Genomic DNA, 17,252 nt, shown 5'->3' with positions numbered 1-17,252 from the left:
TTATTTTCGACTCGGTCAAAAATTTCGGGGGGGGGGTTTGAAACCGGGTAACCCCCCCCCCCTGGATACGGCCTTGTTTGTAATATATCTGAATTTTATGACCTGAAGACCATTGATAAATTAAAGCCAGGCTTCATCAGCAGGATTTCCAGAATCCAAGATTCCAGACTATTTTTGAGGTCTTGGATACACCGCATCTGGAATATGACGCCTATCCAGTAGTACATCCAAATAATAATAAAAAAGGATTTTTGAACTTATAGGTTCCGAAATTTTCAATCATTCTATGAAAACGAAAGAAAAAGGAAAAGAAAAAAAACAAGAAAAAAAAAAGATTGTGTAAATCCTATTGATTATCCTTCTGTATTAGAAATCGATGATTGATGGTGCGCGTACGGAGCTAGCCACACGCGCAAATTTTTTTTTTTTTTTGAGCATTTAGTAAAAACATATGTGATTTAGTAAATTTTTCTTCTCAGATCTAGTAAATTCTTCCAAGCCAGGGTGGTAACCCTGCCACAAAGTGAAGCAAAAAGAAAACGGCTTAATAGTATTACTGAAAAGCCGCCTGCTGTTAAATAGAAGAAGAAGAAGAAGTCTGAGCATTTTGGCCTGTGCTAAAGATTCAGCAGACCAAGACTGTCAGAACAGGTTAAAAGCTACATCTTTAAGGTTAATGGTAGACACAATGTTAATTTAGGTAAAATTCTACTTTTGGCTATCTTGGAAAAGGGTTAGAAAAATGAAACTTTCTGGGATGGGTCTACAGGCTAAAGTAGGCTAGCCTATGGGTAAGGGTCAATATATACGAAATCATATTATTGAGTTAGGACTAAAGTGAATGCACCATTCGATGCCTTTTTTTTGCTGATTACGAATATAATAAGCATTTCTCTCGGAAATGGATTTCAGTCCCCCCTATATAGGCTATACCTAACCTAACCCTTAAGGGGCATTTCTAGGTGGGGGCTGAAGTTCATTTCCGATAGAAATGCTTATTATATTCATAATCAGCATATAAAAATGCATCAAATGGTGTATTCACTTTAGATATAGGCCTAACTCAATAATATGATTTCGTATATATTGACCTGGGTAAGTTTTTGGCAGTTCATATTATTGGACTTACGACTAAAGTAAACGTACTACTCGATGCCTCTTTTTATGCTCTTTCCAAATATAACAATCATTTTTATTGGAAATGAATTTTACCCCCACCTCTATATTATACCAATTCAGGGTATATATTTACACATTAGGAGGGTGCAGGGTTGAGTTTATTTCTGATGAAAATAAGAGGTAAGTTTAAACTTTAGGTAAAATTCTGCTTTAGCTACTTAACCCCTTTCTTGGAAAGGGGTTAGGTTGGGAAAATGAAACTTTCAGGAATGGGTCAACAGGCTAAAGTATGGGTAAATATTTACCAAATCATATTATTTAGTTTCAAATAAAGGTCAATATCTACAAAATCTTATTATTGAGTTAGGACAAAAGTGAATACACCATTCGATGCCTTTTTTTTATGCTGATTACAAATATAATAAGCATTTCTATCGGAAATGAGTTTCAGCCCCCCCCCCTATATAGGCAAATTCAGGGTTAGGTTAGGTATATCCTATATAGGGGGGGGGGGCTGAAAATCATTTCCGAGAGAAAAGCTTATTATATTCATAATCAGCATAAAAAAAGCCATCAAATGGTGTATTCACTTTAGTACTAAATCAATAATATGATTTCGTATATATTGACCAAAGTGAATATACCAGTCGATGCCTTTTTTTATGCTCTTTACAAATATAATAATCATTTTTGTTGGAAATGAATTTTATCCCCACCCATATTTTTACAATTCAGGGTATATATTTGCACATTAGGGGGATGGGGGTAAATTTTATTTCTGATGTAACTGAGGTGTAAGTTTAAACTTTGGAAAAAATTTAGAATTGTGGCACCTGATAAGGAGACATGTTAAGAAAACAATTCTTACTTTAAAATATGTATAATGATCCTAGTTAACATATTATCCAAGGGGAGAACCTTTATCATCAAGTCTTTCCTCTTAAAATCCTTCTTTTTCCAGCTTAAAAGAAAAAGTTTCCAAAACCCATGCCTCTGAGATTCAATGCCTAAGTCTTTTGAAATTGCCACCAAATAAGTTGTTTTATAGATAGTGTTCATGCTGGTCTTTAGCACTCATATTTTGATTTTCGCCTTGCACCACTGCTCATTAAAAAAAAAGTATTAAAAAGACCGGCATGAATGCTATCTATAAAACAACTTATTTGGCTGAAATTTATATAGCGGCAATTTCAAAAGTCTTAGGCATTGAATCTCAGCAGCGTGGGTTTTGGAAACTTTTTCTTTTAAGCTGAAAAAAGAAGGATTTTTAGAGGAAAGACTTGCTGATAGAGTCTCTCCCCTTTGATAAGATAATAACTAGGATCATTACAAATAATTTAAAGTTAGAATTTGTTTTCTTTACATGTCTCCTTATCAGGTGCCCGAATCATAAATTTATACCAAAACTTCCACCCCACCCTTCTAATTTGCAAATATATACCCTGAAAGGGGTGGGGACTAAAATTCATTTCTGACAAAAATGATTATTATATTCATAAGAGCATAAAAGAAGGCATCAAGTGGTATATTCACTTTAGTCATAACTCAATAATATGATTTAGTAAATATTTACCCAAGTATGTCCCAGGAAGGTATTACAAAGTACCTATCTCTACTCCTTCTCCCTCTAGAGGGTACTGACCTTTGATGACCTTTAAAAATCTGTGTGTTATAAAAGAGTAACCTTGCAAAATAGATCTTCTGCTTAAATAAAGTACAATAAAATTGTTTTCAGCTTCACAACTTTGCTCTATCCCAATTTATAAGGTTTTAAACATATGTAAATATGTTTCCTAAATTTTGAAAAGCATTGATATGGCTTAAAATTCTACTCAAATGACAGGAATTGCATTGTCAGAACTAAAGCCAGAGAAAAAGAAACTGAAAATTAAAGTAAAATGTTGTTTTGTCAAAATTTCACCAGATAATAGACCTGTCATGTAGGCAAATTTCAGGGCCCTCTAGAGGAAGAAGTAGTGGAGGTAGGTACTTCAAAATACCTTCCCAGGACACACTTTAGCCTGTGGATCCATCCATGGAAGTTTCATTTTCCTAACCTATCCCTTTTCCAAGATAGCCAAAAGCAGCTAAAGTAGAATTTTACCAAATACATTTCTCACAAAAATAATTAGTATATTTGTAAAGAGCATGAGAAAAGGTATTCAGTAGTATGTTTACTTTATTTGTAAGTCAATAATATGTATTGCTGAAAATTTACCAAAGTATGTCATGGGAAGGTATTGTGAAGTACCTACCTCCACTCCCTCTCCCTCTAGAGGGCCCTGACCTTTGATGACCTTTGAAAATCTGAGTGTAATAAAAGTGAAACCTTGAAAAATAGATCTTTTGCTTAAATGAAGTACAATAAAATTGTTTTCAGCTTCACAACATTGTTTTCAGCTTCACAACTTTGCTCAATCCCAATTTATAAGGTTTTAAACATACGCAAATTCATTTCCTAAATTTTGAAAAAAAAAATATTGATATGGCTTAAAATTCTATTCAAATAACAGGAAGTGCATTTTCATAACTGAAGCCAGAGAAAAAGAAACCTATAAGAAAAAATTAAGGTAAAATGTTGTTCTGTCAAAATTTCAATAGGTATAGACATGTCATATAGGTAAATTTCAGGACCCTCTAGAGAGAGGAGTGAAGGTAGGTACTTCAAAATACCCTCTTGGGACATATTTTAGCCTGTAGACCCACCCCTGAAAGTTTCATTTTCCTAACCTAACCCCTTTCCAAGATAGCCAAGAGTAGCTAAAGTAGAATTTTACTGATTTTTTATTTCTATTCATTAAGTTGTGTCAGTATTGACATAATTCATATACATCATTTCATTTATTGGTAGGCTTACCATAGGTCCTGCTTTGACCTGGATAACATACATAATGTGGGTTTAGAAAGTAATAGGGACTCATTTAAACAATTAAGGGGAAAACAGATCAAGTTAAATTATATAGAAATGATCAACAAGTGCATGCCTCTTTGTGTACAGGTGTTTCCTTAAGCTGATTTTATCTACTCTCTTCTTTAAAATTATGTCTGTGTTTGTGTTTTAATAGTATTTACAACACCTCCTTCATGTCTAGGATGTAAGTAGTTCTGGTGGTGTTCCTTGTTTTCCTCCTCTGCAGCAGTTTTAAGTGGTGTCCCTCAGGGTACTATTCTTGGAACAACTCTTCAACTTTTATATAAATGATGAACCAAATTCTTCTACCAAACCTCCTCACTCTATATGCATATGGTTCTAAATTATTGGTAAAACCACCACAGCTTCTGATTTACAATCTACCCAGATTGATCTTAATAGTTTTGGAAATTGGACTTACACATGGTTCCTTGTCTTCAATATTGGTAAATGTTGTGTGCTCTATTCTAGTAAATATGATCAATGTCAGCAGTATTACCTCCAAGGTAATCTTTTTTTGGCAGTTCCTAAAGGAAGAGATCTTGGAGTCATTGTTGATGACACATTGAATTTCAGCACCCATTCCAAGGCTGTATCATTGTCTACCTTTCAATCCCTTGTCATTGTCAGAAGAACAATCTCAAGCCTGCATCCTAGAGAACTTACGAAATTGTGTAAGGCATTGGTTTGACTGTAACTTGGGAGTGGAAGGTCTTTGGCATCCCCTTTTCTAAAAAAAGACAAAGAAGCCCTGAGAAAACTACATCAACTAGTAGAAAAGTAGAGCAACTAAGATGATCAGTGGGTTGCAGCAAATGCCTTATGAAGAACATATGCACTATCTTAAACTTCCCACACATACATAAAAAGGAAAACAATGAGATGATAATCTTGCCCATAAATTTATACTTAAGAATACATGTCCTGATCTATTTGCCTATCCCTTGCATCACATGACAAGAGGACTTTCAAAGCAAAATTATTCCACTAGAGGAAGAAGCCACATCTTCAGCCAGAGAGTTGCCAACCTATAAAACTAGCTTTCAGAAGACATACTATCTGCTGAGTCAACTTATGAATTTAAGTACAAAATTGACAAAGAATGGCTACATCAAGAGTTCCTCTTCATTGGGAGGTAGCTGAATTGTCAACCAGAAAGTAATAAGCAGCCAGACAAGAAAATCATCACAGAGTATTACAAGGATTGAAATCCTTAACTTGCTCCATGCTGTCATTTAAGATAATTTGAAAAATTAGGCGAATACCAAATGATCAAAACTATTGAATACCAAATTCAGTGATTTTACAAAAAAAAAAATTGGTAGTGTGTTAGATGACAGATTTCATACTTATCTAACCCATTAAGTGAATATCAAGAAAATATGAATAATATGACTGGAAAAGGCTATCAATTATTTATGGTGAGAGGTCTCTAATTTCAGTCAGCATGAAAATTATTTAGAGGGGGAGGGGGATTTTACGCCTAAATCCTTTGCAAGAGTGTATTCAACATTTTCTTGAAGTTTCTTGAGAATCTTAAGAATGTGATGAACAGTATAGTAGCCTAATGCATACAGGACAAACACACTAAGAGACATACATTCAATTACACACACACACACACACACACACACACACACACACACACACACACACACACACACACACACACACACACACACACACACACACACACACACACACACACACACACACACACACACACACACACACACACACACACACACACACACACACACACACACACACACACACACACACACACACACACACACACACACACACACACACACACACACACACACACACACACACACACACACACACACACACACACACAGAGAGAGAGAGAGAGAGAGAGAGAGAGAGAGAGAGAGAGAGAGAGAGAGAGAGAGAGAGAGAGAGAGAGAGAGAGAGAGAGAGAGAGAGAGAGAGAGAGAGAGAGAGAGAGAGAGAGAGAGAGAGAGAGAGAGAGAGAGAGAGAGAGAGAGAGAGAGAGACATATATATATATATATATATATATATATACACACACACACACACACACACACACACACACACACACACACACACACACACACACACACACACACACACACACACACACACACACACACACACACACACACACACACACACACACACACACACACACACACACACACACACACACACACACACACACACTATATAATATATAGAGAGAGAGAGAGAGAGAGAGAGAGAGAGAGAGAGAGAGAGAGAGAGAGAGAGAGAGAGAGAGAGAGAGAGAGAGAGAGAGAGAGAGAGAGAGAGAGAGAGAGAGAGAGAGAGAGAGAGAGAGAGAGAGAGAGAGAGAGAGAGAGAGAGAGAGAGAGAGAGAGAGAGAGAGAGAGAGAGAGAGAGAGAGAGAGAGAGAGAGAGAGAGAGAGAGAGAGAGAGAGAGAGAGAGAGAGAGAGAGAGAGAGAGAGAGAGAGAGAGAGAGAGAGAGAGAGAGAGAGAGAGAGAGAGAGAGAGAGAGAGAGAGAGAGAGAGAGAGAGAGAGAGAGAGAGAGAGAGAGAGAGAGAGAGAGAGAGAGAGAGAGAGAGAGAGAGAGAGAGAGAGAGAATATATATATATATATATATATATATATATATATATATATATATATATATATATATATATATATATATATATATATATATATATATATATATATATATATATATATATATATATATATATATATATATATATATATATATATATATATATATATATATATATATATATATATATATATATATGAACTGCTAACTTTTTGTCATGCTAGGAACAAGCTGAAAGATAAAACATTTTTAAAAAGGCTTTTTGTTATGTATTCAGTTAAACTATATAAACCCCATTAGAGGAGAATAGCTTTTTTTTTTAGATTAGAATTAGTTTTGTTTGCAATTTTATTTTTTAGGTTTTTTAAGGTATTCAATATGGAAATATTTCAAATGCATGTACATACATAAGATATTACAATCCTGTATCAAACAAAACAGAACTATAGTGTACAAAATATGAATTAAAGTTGAAGTGATTCACAAAATCTGTGTAATAAAGATTTGTGCATATTGCAAAATAAGATTTTTTTTATCATTGTGTTTCTTTTAGAAGAGGCTTTATACAAGAATGTTACCCACTTTCCAATATACAAGTTGCTACCCTTGCAAGTGCATCCTAGCTCCTCATGAGGCCTGATATAGCCCTAGAGTATATGCAAAACTTTATTGATTTTGTTAGTATGTATTTGCAAGAGCAGTGATTAGTATATTTGGAAATAGAATTAAAAGGCACACTTAGTAGTCTACTCGTTTTCAGGTAGCAATTTAATCAAGAAAACCACAAATCTATCAACAAACCAATATATTCTATATCCAGTATTCTTTACTAGCATGATTATCACTGCTGTTCTAAAGCTACTAATTGGATTTCATTTAGAATTATCTATACAATAATTGCTTTGAATCTGGATCAAATCCTGCAAACAGCTTTGTTAAGGCTTAAAATCATAAGATACAGACTCTTTAGCAACTGCCACATCAGTTACATGCCAGCAAAATATATAGAATAAATAGTAATAAAAAAATTTAGAATAAATAGAAAAAAGAATATAATATAAATCTATGATTGGTCTGCTAAGATTAATGCACCAGTCAGAAATTAGTTTGCCATCAAGATGAATCCAAAATTAAGTTGGGGATAGACCTAATCTTCTCTGTATTTTTAAAATCCTACATGAAAGAAAAAGGTGCAAAAAGGAACTTGAAAACACCTTCTTGGACCATGTTTTGGACTTTATAGAGGATTTATTAACCCCTCCAACATTTTTTCCCTCCCTTCTACCTCCAACTTTTTTGAGGAAAAGTAACTATACTATGCATTATTTAAGTGAATAAAAATGAATGATTATTAGTTTGCATGATTTTCAGCACAAAGTAGACCTTCCACCCCTTCAACACTCCCTGAAATGCCAACTTCTTAGCAGAACTGAATGCTTGTTGCACAATGTATTTTTCAATTTGCATGATTTATATTGTCAATTTGAATTTAAGATATGCAATGGTTTTTAATCTGTCTGATCTGAAGCACAAAGTAGGCCTGTGGCCCATTGAACACCTAACCCTCTTTCATCACCAGGCTTTTAGAAAAAAAGTAGGTATGATGTGCCTTGTTTGAAGCAGAATCATTCAAGAATGGTCCACCTATATGATTGGAGGTACAAAATAGGCTGTTTGCTCCTCCAAGACCATCTCTTATCACAAGTTTCAAGGTTTTTTTTCATTCTTGTTATTGGTTTTCTTTTCTTTTTTATTCCAAAATTTGAATTCAGCCCCTCTGGGCCTTGTGACAGATAATTTTTGAAATAAATGTCTTATCACTGGCTTTTCATGAGAAAGATAGATGTTTTTTTCTGATTGACATAGTTGTGCTCTTTATTTTCGATTTGTATGATTTATGGCACACATTAGGTCCTCCACTTTTTAAACATCAGAGGTAAAGGCCATACAGCTCCAGTGTTTTATTATTTATTATTTTTTTTTTCCCAGAGGCACTTCATATGGAAGGGGCTGTCTTAGAAACTTCAAAGGGGGCTCATTCAATTGGAATCAAGAGTTCTAGTGCCCTTTTTGTGGGTCAAAAGTGATTGGAAGGCAACTAACACCCCTTTCATGCCCACCAGTTCCCCAAACACATACAATCAAAATTTTGAGATAGCCATTTTGTTCAGCATAGTTGATTTCCACATAGAAATTATGTTTTTGAGTAGGACACTCCCCCACAGCCCTCAGGGCAAAGGTTGTAAGTTATGCCCTGGAGGCATATAAGGTTTTTATAGATAGCTTTGTTGTAGAAACTTCAAAAAGGACTCATTTGATCAGAAAATCAAAAGGCCAGTGTCCTTTTTAATAGTTGAAAGTGATTGGAGGGCAACTACCCCCCCCCCCCTCTCACACCCACTTTTTCCCCAGACACATCCAATCAAAATTTTGAGATAGCCATTTTGTTCAATGTACTTGAAAATTCAGGAAATTAGGTCTTTGGGGATAACAACCCCCCTCCCCCCACAGCCCTCAGGACAAGGGTTGTAAGTTATGCCCTGGGGGCATATAAGGTTTTTATAGAAAGTGTTGTCACAGAAACTTCAGAAAGGGCTCATTTGATTGGAAATTTAAATGTATAGCTCCCTTTTTATTAGTCAAAAGTGATTGGAAGGCAACTAAAACCCCTTCCACGCCAACCATTTCCCCAAACACATCCAATCAAAATTTTGATATAGCCATTTTGTTCAACATAGTTGAAATTTCTAGAAATTATATCTTTGAGCAGGACACTCCCCCCACAGTCTTCAGTGCAAGCGTTATAAGTTATGCGCTGAAGGCATACATGGTTCTTATGGGAGGAATGCTTGTATAAACTTCAGAGAGGGCTCATTTGATTGGAAATTGAAAGTTCTAGTTCACTTTCTTTTTTAGAGTCAAAAGAGATTGTAGGGCACCTAGCCCCCCCCCTCTCCACGCCCTCTTTTCCCTCAAACCCATCCAATAAGAAATTTGAGAAAGCCTTTTTTTAAAAATATTTCAAAACAGGGATTGGCTGCAGTCACTTTTTGTCACTTTATTTTGGACCTGTCACTTGTTGTCACTAAAGTCACTATTTTTGACGTTTCGGACCAATTTTTTTGGTGAAACAGTATGTTATAGTTTACTGTCAACTGTGGCATAATTCATAAAAAAGGTAAGACTTTTTTTGATAGTTTGGACTGTATTTCAAGACGCGCAATGTCTATGGCTGTGATAAACTTGGTTAGTGTGTGAGTGCTAAAATCTAGGCTATTGCAAATAAGATGATTGATTGAATTAGTGCTACTGTACAATAACTGCCTATGGTTCTTTTCAGACCGTTGGTTTACTTTGTATCCATTCTTGCTGGGCTGCTTAGCAAATGGACAGTTAGGCCGAGATTTCTTCTGTATGTTTTCAGTGTTAGCCAGTTTCTTTGATTTTAGACCATTTGCTGCAAAAGGTATGCATGCCCACAGGTCTATGGATGTCATAATGTAAGATAAAATTCGTTTTTTTATTGGTTTTGGCAGTTTGTATTTGTATTAGCTGTATGTGTTTTCAAATTCCATCCTAAAACCCATTTTTATTTCAGTCCACTGTAAATAATGGGCAAGACAAAGTTTTTGGAGAACTGGCTCAGTAGGGAAGACGGCGCTGGGTATAAAGTGAAAGACTGGTGCACAAAATGGAGTGACAATGGCAGCTTGTTCTATTGTAAAGTTTGTAAAAAGACACTTGGCTGCCAGAAAGGGTTCCAGGCCCTTCTTCAACAAGCAGCTGCACAAGATCACAAAAAGAATGTTTTTGTCATGTTAAACCAGTGTCAGTTGAGACTCGCTGCACCAGCTTCAATGGGAAACCACCCAAACTCACAGAGTGGCGATAGCATACCACAAAAGAATCTGGAAATGCTCTGCAAGTGAGATGCAGCAGCAAGCGCAGAGATAGTTAGGGTTTTAAAGACTATTGCTAGTTCTTTTGCAGTAGCTTTGCGTGATCATATTGTCAAGGGGTTCTGAACAATCTTCCCTGATGCTGTACCAGAAGGCTTCTCGTTAAATGCTAAAAAAAATGACATACTTGTTGACTGAGGCTTTTTATCTGTACATTCAAGAAATTCTAGTTGAAGACATCCAGAAATCTGACAGTTTTCTGGAATATGATTAAACAACAAACAGTGGGCGGATAAAGCAACTCCAAATAAGAGTTCAATACTGGTCAAAAGAGCGGAAACAAGTGGTACTTGGCATCTTCAGACATATTATATGGGACATGCAACCAGTGAAGATCTGAGTAAGAAAATCCTGCAGAGTATTGAAGATGAAGGATTATCACTTGAGAGATTGCTGATGCTTGCAAGTGATGGCCCAGCTGTCAATAAGAAAGTGTGGTCAATTGTAGACTCAGAAAAGGGAAAAAGGTTTTCAAAAGACCTATTGAATATTGGAACCTACAACATTCATGCAGTGCATAATGCATTCCTGAAAGAGCTATAAGAACATGGGAAGGAGTGCTCTGATATGATAATCGCTGTTCACCACTTTTTCACCAGATGGCCAGCTTGTTCTGATGATTTCAGCCAGTGCCAACAGAAAGTTAAAGTTCCTCAGCATAAGTTTGTAAAGCACGTTCCCACGAGATGGCTCACCATAGGGGAAGCAGTAAGCCGTTTGATCAAACAGTGGCCTGTATTGATAGAATATTTACTAGAAATCGCGCCATCTGAAGTACCTGATGTCAAATGTAAAATATTTGAAAATTGTAAGTTGGCTAAAAAAGCACAAAAACGAAAGCCGAAATTGAGTTCATTGTAAGCTCTGTAGCAACTTTCACCGCTTTTACTGGTGCATTTCAACGACAGGAGCCATTAATCCATGTGGTACACTTTGAGCTGAGACGGTTATGAACAGTTCTTTTGGGGCAGATTTTTCCAGCTGATGAAGTCAATGTCTGGATCCTTGGGGGTTTTGAAGCCTTAGATAGTACCTACAGCAACCATTGTGTAATGAAAGGGTCCTGGCTGACCTGGATTCTTCGAAAATTATTCTGAAAGACATGAAGTTTTTTTTCTTGAGAATCAGGAAGCATATCAAAGCTGCTGTACAGTACCTGCTGACAAAATGCCCTGTGAACAACGAGTTTTTCCAAAGCCTTGCCTGCCTAAGCCCTCCCAGTCCAGATGGCCAAAGAGCAAGTTTTAGTGATATCCTCTACATCGCGAGAGAACTTCCATTCGATACGGACATTGAGCAAGTCCAGGGAGAATGGTTGTTATTGCAGTCAGATCCCGTGCGGCCACCCACAGAGAGTACTCGAACTGACAGCTATTGGCAAAAGATCCTGGAACTGAAGACACCATCTGGTGAAACCAAATATCGGGCCTTAGGTTGGATCGCCCAGGCAGCTCTGTTACTCTGTCATGGAAGTACAGACGTAGAAAGAGGATTTTCTCAGTCAGCTCTGCTGATGACTAGCCTTAAAGCGCGTATAGAAGAGCAGACACTGAATGCTAAGGCTTTGTTGCAAATGCACTCCGCGCCTAGAGAACAGACCAGAGCGTGTGCTGATCACAAAGAAGCTGCTTTGTCTGGATAGATCAGCTAGAGCCAGCCATGAACTATACCTTATTGAGCGAAGACAGGAAGAATCAGAGAGAGAAGCTTAAAGCTGAGAAGAAAGATGTTGAACAAGAAATCCAGGAGATGGTGCGGAAGAAGTAGAAAACTGTGGACCTAGAGTCAGACATTGTACGAAAAAAAGAGGTGGTTAAGCAGAAGAAGGAAATAGGCGATACCCTATATACCCTATGAGGGAGACAGGGGAACGGTTGAAGAAAGTTGTGGAAGAGAAGGACTTCCTGAACATTGGTCTTGCTCAAAGTATGCTGGAAGCAGCAATAAAAGCTTGCTCCCAAAGAAAGGGAAAGGACAGATAATGCTGAATTGGTTGAAGTACCTGTTCTGAAGAGGAAATACGAACTAATTGATCGCCTTTTGAAAAAGTCAAAGAAGTGATGACATAATATCCAGTGATTGCTTATACCTAGTTGTGGCGGATGATTTTTTTTTCAATGACTGAAGTTTTTTGTTTACCAAAGTTCAGTTTTCTTCCTAGCACCATAATCGAAGTCGTACATTTATCGAAGTTATCGTTTTGTATAAGTAAATAAAATCAGTTGAAGAAAAAAATAAGGATTTCAGCCTCTCTGTCCGTAACTTCTTGGGCTCTCGTAGGCCAGTGATGATCTTATGGTAGCAATTGGGATCCTTTCAATCCATCTGCCTATGCTCTGACGGCTTCTGAGTAGTCACTTTTCGTCACTTTTTTGGTGTCCTGAAGTAACTGAAGTCACTTTTTTCACGCACCTCGTTGCGGCCGACCCCTGTGACCATATAACGAAAACTCCAGGGTCAACACAGCCCCCCAGGGCCCAAGGGCAGGCGTTGTAAGTTATGCCCTAGGGGAATATATGGCTCTAATTGAAGGGATGCTCGTAAAAGCTTCAGAGAGGGTTCATTTGATTGGAAGTTGATGGTTCTAGTTCAGGTTTTTAGAGTTAAAAGAGATCGGAGGGCAACTAGCCCCTCCCACGCCCCATTTCCCCAAATGTATCCAATAAAAATTTTGAGATGGCCAGTAAGTTAAGAATTGCTCAAAAGTCAGATAAAAAAGACTCAGGTGTTGTCACAATCCCCCAGGGCCCGATGGCAGGCGTTGTAAGTTATGCCCTGGGGCTTATATGGTTCCTATGAAAGGGATGCTCGTATAAACTTCAGAGAGGGCTCATTTGATTAGAAATTGAAAGTTCGAGCTCACTTTTTAATAGTCAAAAGAGATCTGGGGGCAGCTAGCCCCCCCCCCACGCCTTCTTTTTCCAAACCCATCTGATGAAAATTTTAAAATAAACATTTCGTTAAAAATAGTTCAAAGTTCTGATATGAAACAATCCGGTGTCAACACAATCCCCCAGGGTCCAGGAGCAGGCGTTCTAAATTATGCCCTAAGGGCATGTATGGTTCTTATGAAAGGGATGCTTGTATAAACTTCCTAGAGGGTTCATTTGATTGGAAATTGAAAGTTCTAGTTCACTTTTGTCGAGTCAAGAGAGTTAAGGGCAACTAGCCCCCTCCTCACGCCCTTTTTTTCCCAAACCCATCCTCTACAAATTTTGAGATATCCAGTTTTTTGGAAATTGTTCAAAAATTAGATAACAAAAACTCCCCCCAGCGTCTGGGGGATAGGCTTTGTAAGTTTTGTCCTGGGGCGTATATGGTTCTTATGGAAGGGATGCTCGTATAAACTTCAGAGAGGGCTCATTTGTTTGGAAATTGAAAGTTCTAGTTCAATTTTCAAGAGTCAAAAGATATCCGAGGTCAATTAGCCTCCCCCCCCCACACACACACCCTTTTTCCCCCAAGCCCATCCGATACAATTTTATAATAGCCATTTCATTAAAAGTAGTTCAAAGGTCAGATAAGAAAAATTCCTGTGTTGATGCAACCCCCCAAGGCCTGGAGGCAGGCGTTATGAGTAATGCTCTAGGGGCATATATAGTCCTTATGGAAGGGATGCTTGTATAAACTATGGAGAGGGCTCATTGGATTGGAAATTGAAAGTTCTTATTCTCTTTTTAAGAGTCAAAAGAGATCGGAGGGCAACTAGCCCCCCCTCTCCACGCCCTAAATCCATCAGATAAAAAATTTGAGATAGCCATTTTGTTAAAAATAGTTCAAAGTTCAAATAACAAAAAACTCTGGTGTCAACACAGCCCCCCCTGGGCCCGGGGAGGGGCATTGTAAGTTATGCCCTGGGGGCATATATGATTGTGATGGAAGGGATGCTCGTATAAACTTCATAGAAGGTTTGTTTGATTGGAAATTGAAAATTGTTATTCACAACCCCCCAGGGCCCAGGGGGCAGGCATTGTAAGCCATGTCCTGGGGCCGTTTGTGGTTCTTATGAAAGGGATGCTCGTATAAGCTTCAGAGATGGTTCATTTGGATGGAAATTGAAACTTGTAGTTCATTTTCTCAGAGTGAAAAAAGATCAGAGGGTAACTAGCCTTTCCCGCCCTCCACGCCTTTGGGTTTATTGGATGGATAAACCCATCCAATAAAAATTTGAGGTTACCATTTTGTTAAAAATAGTTCAATCATCAGATATTAAAACTCCGGGGTCCTGTCCCAGGGCCCAGGGACAGGCGTTGTAAGTTATTAATTAAAAAAAAGACTTTCCTAAAAATATGTTTTTCAAATAAAAGTAAAGGCCATTTTAAAATTAACATCTGTAGATAAAAATACTTGTTAAAATTCAAACTAAAAACGACCAGAAATTACTATTAAAGAATAAATGAAACCCAAAACGAACAGAAATCAAATAAACAATCACAGCAAAAAACATACAACAAGTAACAATATAAATGAATAAATAGATCTTAAAGCGAGTAATGCTTGGATTGAATACGAAGATCTAGCTTACAAAAACAACAAATATTTTGCTATTAAAGTAAAAATGAAATTTATAACATACAGGAATTAAATAAACAATCAATGCGAACAAAACATACAATATATATTAATATAAATGAATAAATGAATCTTAAAACGAGTGAAACTTAAATTGAATATGTAAATCAAGTTTGAATCGAATAAAAATAACTACAAACAAGAGTTTGGGTATTGTCTCACTGCAGAAGCCTAAAACCCACTGCGTCATTGGCGCTTTACTGAAAACAATTCTTTGAAATATTTTCACTTTTGTAACTTTAAGAAATCAAAAATTAATTAAGATTAATAGAAATAGCTCAAATAGAAATGCCTAGAAGCCATAGAATGTTTTCATAACAAACTAACACGATTAGTTAAAAAAAATGGCACAGTTAAAAAAAAATGGCAAAACTTTATGAGTCTTGAACAGCATTGGAAAGTTTAAACAAAATCAAATTGAATATTAGATATATAATGATATTAATTGTTGAAAGATCAATCAGTTCAAGTTTTTTTTTCACTGTAATTTTTATTTTCATTTTCAATGCTGTAATAACTCGAAAATAATAAATTTGTAATATACGAATAATTAGTTTTCAGTGAAGCACCAATGTCACAGAAGGCTTTAGATTTTTACAGTTAAAGAATGGGGCCGTATCCAAATTTTGCTTATAGTGAAACTATATTTGTCTTGACCAATCTTGAAAAGAACTAATAAATTAAACTGAATATTTGCTGCATAATGATATTAATTGCTAAAAGCTCATCAGTAATTTTAATATTTATTTTCAATATTAAGTACAAAAGAAAACATTTGTAATATAATTTGTTTTCAGTAAAGCGCCAACGACGCAGTATGTTTTAGGCTTTTGCAGTGAGGCGATACCCAAACTCTTGTTTGTAGTTATTTTCATTCGATTCAAAGTTGATTTGTATATTCAATTTAAGTTTCACTCGTTTTAAGATTTATTTATTCATTTACGTTAATATATATTGTACGTTTTGTTCACATTGATTTTTTATTTAATTTCTGCTCGTTTTAAGTTTCATTTATACTTTAATAGCAAAATATTTGTTTTCTTTTTAAGCTAGATTTTCATTTTCAATTTAAGCATTACTCGCTTTAAGATCTATTTATTCATTTATATTATTAATTGTTGTCTGTTTTTTGCTATGATTGTTTATTTAATTTCTGTTCGTTTTGGGTTTCATTTATTCACTAATAGTAATTTCTGGTCGTTTTGAGTTTGAATTTTAACAGTTATTTGTATCTCCTGAGGTTAAGTTGAATATGGCCTTTAATTTTTTTTGAAAAACATCTTTTCCGGAAAGTTTTTTTTTTAATTAATTTCTATTCGTTTTTTATTGCACAAACTTTCAAGTTTTTTTTGGCATGGGGGGGGGGTGCATACTGTCCGATTATTCTTGACTTTAAAAAACGGATCTAGAACTTTCAATTGAAATCGAATGAGGCTTTTTTCAAAGTCTATACGATTACCTCTTTGATAAAAACCTTATATATGAACAATAGACAGCTTGCATAACTTGTGGACAGCGATTGACAACAATGAATGGATTTAAAAAATAGCTCCAATAAGGGGGTTTAGACCATTTCACTTGCTGACACAAAGGGATCACGGCTGTTTGGAATTGACCTTAATAGGAATTTTGCGCCAAAGCAATTTTGCATCTATCACAGAGTATGTATTTTAACGTTATATTTGGATAATTATAATAGATTTCCTATATGTTCTTCCCCTATAAAACCCTTCCCATAAGTTAAAAGCACTCCTTAATAATTTATGCCCAAGGGCATAACTTACAACGCCTACCCCTGGGTCCTGGTGGGTTGTGTCTATACCGGAGTTTTTGTTGTCAGAACTTGGAAGTATGTTAACAAAATGTCTATCTCAAAATTTTTTTCCGATGCATTGAGGGCGTGGAGAAAGGAGAGGGGCTAGTTGCCCTTCAATCTCTTTTGACTCTTAAAAAGTGAACAAGAACTTTCAATTTCCAATCAACCGAGCCCTCTCTAAAGTTTATGCGAGCATCCTTCCATAAGAAATAATATGAAGGATTCGGAGAATCCTTAAATTACAATCCTTGCCCTGAGGGCTTTGGAGGAATTGTAATCC

The 17,252-nt window shown here is 36.3% G+C and overlaps 1 protein-coding gene across 7 annotated transcripts in view; it reads left to right on the top strand.

Moving 5' to 3' along the window:
* The first annotated feature begins 604 nt into the window (after positions 1–604).
* The window catches only part of LOC148939397 (uncharacterized), a 112,383-nt gene continuing 95,735 nt past the window's right edge, over positions 605–17,252 (top strand). For 3 of the 7 annotated variants that reach the window (XM_089106591.1, XM_089106585.1, XM_089106590.1), the window contains exon 1: positions 605–651. The gene's annotated coding sequence lies outside the window, so the exon portion shown is untranslated. Of the gene's footprint in view, positions 701–9,965; positions 10,126–17,252 lie in introns of those variants that run through there. The other 4 variants (XM_089106587.1, XM_089106586.1, XM_089106589.1 and 1 more) reach the window with 4 other exon arrangements.

This window comes from Artemia sp. Qi Xiang Cuo, chromosome 21, assembly GCF_049724085.1.
Source record: "Artemia sp. Qi Xiang Cuo chromosome 21, ASM4972408v1, whole genome shotgun sequence".
Classification (NCBI taxonomy): domain Eukaryota; kingdom Metazoa; phylum Arthropoda; class Branchiopoda; order Anostraca; family Artemiidae; genus Artemia; species Artemia sp. Qi Xiang Cuo.
The sequence above is the reverse complement of the archived record's forward strand: the minus strand, read 5'-3'. Positions and strand labels throughout refer to the sequence as shown.